This window comes from Palaemon carinicauda, chromosome 33 (genome assembly GCF_036898095.1).
Source record: "Palaemon carinicauda isolate YSFRI2023 chromosome 33, ASM3689809v2, whole genome shotgun sequence".
Lineage (NCBI taxonomy): Eukaryota > Metazoa > Arthropoda > Malacostraca > Decapoda > Palaemonidae > Palaemon > Palaemon carinicauda.
This window is the reverse complement of record NC_090757.1, coordinates 27,131,245-27,137,861: the sequence shown is the minus strand read 5'-3', so window position 1 is coordinate 27,137,861 and position 6,617 is coordinate 27,131,245.

The following is a 6,617-nucleotide window of genomic DNA, read 5'->3' as shown; positions in this document are numbered from 1 at the left end:
CTTTTTATCTGTCCCTTTTTCTTATAATTAGAACATTTGATATATATACTGTATATATATATATATATATATGTGTGTGTGTGTGTGTGTGTGTGTATGTATGTATATATATTTGTGTGTATATATATATATATATATAGAGAGAGAGAGAGAGAGAGAGAGAGAGAGAGAGAGAGAGAGAGATATGATGTTTCGCATTTTTTTCTGAGGCAGATTTCTTTTCAGCAAAATATGGGGATTAAAGAAATCTTAATAATTTTATATAAAGTGCTAAAGCGGATACAATGAAACTACTAATTTCGTACTATTACAATACTACAAGTTAATGTAACAACCTGAAAAGTATCTATTATTTCCCAAAACTTTAAAATTCATATCACATCCCCTTTCATAATTATCTTGAGTGTATTTTGGGAGAGTAAGCTCATTCTTTTTTCTCTTTCTTTGTCCCCCGCTGAGCGACACCTTGCCAGAAAAGAAAATTAAAAGTGAATGAGATTCCAGGTTTTTTCTTTTTTCTTTCTCCTTTTTTCCTCTTCCGATGTAAAAAAAAAAGTGAAAAAAAAAAGATCTCCTCACTGAGATCTAATGAAAATATTTGGGTATATGGTTCTTAATAGGATATGAAATTAATTGAGAGAGAGAGAGAGAGAGAGAGAGAGAGAGAGAGAGAGAGAGAGCCAGCTTTGCCCCCAAAAAGGGTGCGGTTATTCTGGGTTCCTGCTCTAAAAATGACATTATTTTTAGGTAGCTCTTGGCAAGAACTTTCATGAAGAGGATGATAGAATTGGGAAATTCAATCATGAAAGATGACGACAGGAGGTTGTTACCATGAAAATTGGAGTGGCTGTCGGGGATCTTCTTCCCCGCAGTCACAAAGATTGAAGGCTCAACTGGAAGTTATATCGGAGGCTTTTATTGCCATGTCGAGTAACCGCTCCACGATTTGCAGGTTATGAGATCCATAACTTGAAGTTTGTTTTAATCTCTCTCTCTCTCTCTCTCTCTCTCTCTCTCTCTCTCTCTCAACCGAAATTAAAAGATGGATAAGCATCGGAGGGAAAGGGTTTGGTAAACAAGATGTGATTATGAAATGTAAAATGCCACTTTCCCTAAAAAGAAAAGTATTTAATTAGATGGCCCTACCGGTATTAGCTGATGCATCAGAAACTTGGAGCCTTACTAAAGCCATAGAAAATAAGCTAGTTGCAACTCAAAGAGGTATAAAAGAATAAGGATGGGAATAACACTAAGAGACAGGAAAAGGGCAACATAGATACGAAACCAAACTGAAGCAGAGGATATTCTAACAACATGTAAGAAAAAAAGGAATGGACATGGGCAGGGCATACAATAAGAATGACAGGTAAGAGATGGACATTAAGAATAACAGAATTGGTCCATAGACATTGCAAAAGAAGCAGGAGAAGGAAAAGATGATGATTTGACGAGTTGAGAATATTTGCTGGTATAATCAAGGTCTATATATAGACTATAAACAGACACGAGTGGAAGGACATGTCTGAGGCCTTTGTCGCGCAGTGAACTACTTACGGTGGATGATTTGTTTTATATATATATATATATATATATATACATATATATATATATATATATATGTGTGTGTGTGTGTGTGTGTGTTGTGTCTGTGACTGTGTGTGAATTTACATGTGTAAAATGTCCGTGAATTTCATATTCCATATATCCCGGTTTTATTGTAGTCAGACACTTTTGTTAAATAATATATATTTTATTTTTTATTTTTAATGGAATCAGTATAGGCTATATCAATAAAGGAATGATATCTTCAATGGAGCTTGGTCGGTTTGAAATGGTATATTTTTTTTTAAATACTGCCACATACCAGTTTATTTTAGAGAGTCCTTTGGATTATTGTTTGCGTGTCTTGTATTTTGGTGCTATGTTTTATTTTAACATTGGTATTATCCACGTTAAGATTACCTTATATTTTAATTATTTTTGATAATATTTGAAAAGTGAAATTCCGTAAAAAGAGAAAATTTTTCTTGATAAACTGTAAACAACTTTTAATATAATTAAAAAAAAGATATAAAAACGTTTCATCGTTTTGGTTTGGAGCGAAAAAAAAAATGAGTTTGATAGAAATCTCCCTCTCGATTTTAACAGTTAACTCTCAAATGAAAATAATGTTTTCCCGAGATTAATTTCTCTCATGAAATCCCAACATTTTCAGTTTCTCTTTTTATTCAGGCAACATTTTCAGATATAAACATTAATAAAAGTGGTAAGCTTATCGGGATGTGAAGGGCAACATTCATTTTTGAATTCCAATATTTTTAAAAAAGAATGATGCTGAAGTTTTATGGGTAGATTTCATTGAACACCTTTTTATTCATTTATTTTTTCATCATTTGGGAAGAAATCTGGATAATCTCTGAAAGTGAAGTAATACTGAAAGATTGGGAAATATAGGTAGAAAATAAATTCAATGTTTTATGTCGATCACATGGGAAAAGTTTGTGTAGTTAATTTTTATTATTATTATTGTCATTATCAATTTTGTTATTATTATTATTTGTAGTAGTAGTAGTAGTAGTAGTAGTAGTATAGTAGTAGTAGTAGTAGTAGTAGTAGTAGTAGTGTTGATGTTATCCAGGACTGCCATCAAATTGGCAGAGTCGTATTTTACAGTAGATTAATGCCATGTTTCAGCATGAGAAAAACTAGATAACTTTCTTTTATGTATGAGCTTTTTGAAATTATTATTATTATTATTATTATTATTATTATTATTATTATTATTATTATTATTATTATTTAAAGATATATTTTCGTCATTTATATACTGTCATCATGGATATTCTCTTTAATGGTGAAGTCAATAGTCGGCGTAAGACTTGAAGGTTTTAAGTATATTTCAAGGCAACTAAGAAGATTCAAGACGAGAAAAAGGGTGTTATTAATCGTTCCCTTTAAACAACATGACTATTTTTCATTTTGCTATTTAGAATATTAATACTGTATTAATATTTTTGTTATTATTATTAACATTATCATGGAAAGAGAACTGCTGCACTGTTAGTTGATGTTTAAACATTTGAGAAATCTTTCTTTCCTTTTCATAAGAAACTTTGTTGAAATTTTACATTTACTTCTAGTATTTGTCAGATTTGTCGGTGCGATAAGTTTACTGTAATGTAGAATGTAAAACATGATTTTACTGGTAACATGTTTTTATTATTATTATTATTATTATTATTATTATTATTATTATTATTATTATTATTATTACCCTACTTGTTTAAATGGCTATTTCACCATTCAAATTTTTTTATGTTTTTTTTTTTTTCATTTGGAATTTTTTCTTAATAAGAGGCGGATGAGGTTTTTTTATGCTAATGATTCCAGCTCTCATCTCATTACAAATTATGGAGAAAAAGATGTTTATAGAGGTGAAGGTTTGAATGGTCGAAAATGCAATTCTTTATTTTCAGCTTTTAGTTATTGATCAAAACTTCTGTTGGATGAAATAGACTAGTTAAAACTTTGGTGTGCAAGTAACTGATAAATTCAAATCAAGCTAATTAAACTTTATCTCTTTTTCTTTTGATATTTTAATATTTGCTCTAAGGCAAATATTACCTATATGTCAATTAATGAAATTATGTAAAAGTTTACCAATTCACTTGAAATTTCAAAATATAAGCAATATCATATTTTTTTTTTTTATTATAATGATACATAAAGTTTACTAATAATTTCTCGTTCGTGATCAAACTCCTTTCACACATTTTACGCGTTGACTTCTTATGGCAGAAAACGAGGGAAGATCCTCACCAAGAGTCATTAACTCATTTGTGATGCTAATAGGTTTAAATGTCTAATGCTGAAATTATTTTGGAATTTTAGATGCAAATATTTGTTTTATTTATTTGGTGAATATTGTCTGAATCGAGTTTTCAGTACTAATTTATTTTTTATTGTTTGTTGGATTTAATTTTCTATAATGTCATGTCTGAATATATAGTAGGAAGTCTTATAATTTATGTTTCCAAGGATAATAATCTGTTGATTTTCATTGTTTGTTAAACCAGGTTTCGTTGGTGGTTATCATTTAGAAACCTAACAGTTGAAAAGTCATTTCGTCTATTTGTGGCACTTTTCCGAAGGATTTGATGATTCTGTTAAAAACTGTTTGCTTAATTTTTATGATTGATATACTGTAACCTCGGATATGGTTTGTAGTTTTTACAATGTTCTCCTTATGGTTGTATCTTCCATATAAATTCCCTGCTCAAAGAGTTAGCAAATCTTTACTATTGCAATTGTATGAAATACTTACTGTAAAGTAGAAAAGGAAGGCTAATTTTGTCTTGGCTGTTTACTGTACAGCATTGAAATTAATGTCTCATGTAAACCCAAGCAAACGGCCGTGTTTAACACGTCACAATTCCCCAGTAATGAATTTTCCTGGAGTGTTAACGTTTCTCCTTTCGTGCGGTTGTGGTCAGGCTCCAAGGCTAATTGGATTAGTGTCGAAGAATCAAGTGATTATTTCTACGATTTTAGTCGATGTTGATTAATTCAATGAATCCTAGTGGAATGTTAGTAATATTTTAATGCAAAATATAACTTGGACTGAATACTGTATATTGGTAAGACCAAGGTCCTTTAAATATACTCGAGTATATTTAAAGGACCTTGGGTAAGACTCCTTGTCGTTCTGATCTTTGGCATTGTTGGGATGTGGTTAGTTTATGAATGGGTTTCCGTTGTCTGGACCCTATAACAGAATTGTTTTCTACTCGCATGTTACTTTGGTCCATCTACAACCGCACTTCTTTCCAAATTTCATTGACCTATTCCGTGAATTCTCTCTCTCTCTCTCTCTCTCTCTCTCTCTGTCACACACACACATATATATATATTTATATATATACATATATATATATATATATATATATATCACTGGTCAAGGCACACATATATATGTATACATACATACATATATATATATATATATATGTGTGTGTGTGTGTGTGTGTGTGTTTGTGTGTGTGTGTGTGTGTGTGTTAAATAGAAATCACATGGAGGGAAGCTTAATACAATGGCCCCTATCCAAGTAGTCTCGTCCCTTGATCAGTGATCAAGCACGGCGTTGTACATCCCCATGCAATAAGGTTATCCAAAGTTTGAAGATGCAAGTAGATCTTTGGGGTAAATCAACCCTTTAGAGAAATACAGAAGGCTCGTGCGTTTTTGGGGATATTCTTATCTGATAGGTTTCGTTTTTCTGTTTCTCGAATTGACATCAAGAATGTATTGAGAAATGGAAGACAAAACCATTCAAGATTCATACAGTGTTTTCATGTATCCTAGCATCACTAGTTTCTGTTCGATATATACATACGCATACTCACATATATCTGTATGTATATATATATATATATATATATATATATATGTCTGTGTTTATATTAATGTATGTTCACACGAAATATAAGCTTGTAGTATTTCTGTATCTCCTTATACCCAACTGTAACACTTTTTATTAATTAGGTCTTTCCATAAACAGGGTAACAACATCAGGATTACAAAATTGAATAATACTTTTTTTTTGTGACTGAAGCTATGGGAAAGTTTTGGATAGCTTATAGCGATTAGTTGTGGTTCTTAATAAGTAATAAATATAAGTCTAATCACCATAATCATCTGTTTAATTAGGTTCTTACTTTTTTTTTAATGAAGTATCACCCATTCACAATTTCTTCAAATGTAGCATAAGATAAGAATATTTCCTTCATATTTTGAATATTTCTCATAATTTTATTTGAAGAGGAGAGAATTTTGTACGTGAACTTCCAAGGACTAAGCAAAAATCACCACGTTCTAAAAACGACGAAATTTCAAAGGTGTTACGAAAGGAGGCTTAAAGAATTCAGGTGTCCAATTAGAAAAGTCTTAACTTCATGCTCTTAACGGCACATTATTCATGCTCTCGGAAAAAAAAAACGAATTTCATTAAGTTCTAATGAAGGTTAATAGTTAAGGTTTTGTGAATAAGATATCCTTACGTCCAGAACAGCAGCTGTCAAGTTTTGTCCCGAAACCGGATAACTATTGTACATGTACAGTATATATATATATATATATATATATATTATAATAGTTAAGGATTTGGAAATAGGATATCCTTGCTTTCCCAATAATAGCTATGTCAAGCTTTGCCCTCAAAACGGATAACTGTGTAGATACAGTATATATATATATATATATATATGTATGTATGTATATATAATGAAATATATGTGCTTGTCATTTGTTTTTATATATATATATATATATATATATTCTATTTATATGCTAGTTCCTCGTGTACCTAAATAAATAAAGAATGATTCTAGAATATCTCCCGAGAACCTGGATGGTCCTCTCACTATGCATGTGTGTCTGAGAGCAGAGTTGATGAGAGTTCTCGTCCAGGCGAAGAGGCCGGTGGGGTGGGTAGGATGGGGAGGAAGGGACCTATATTCTTATCGTGGAGGAGGGAACGAATGCCTGTGGGAAGGAAAGGGAAGATAAGTGGAGAAAAAGAAATGTTGCTTTGTTGGGAGACATCAGCAGCCATTAAGGCA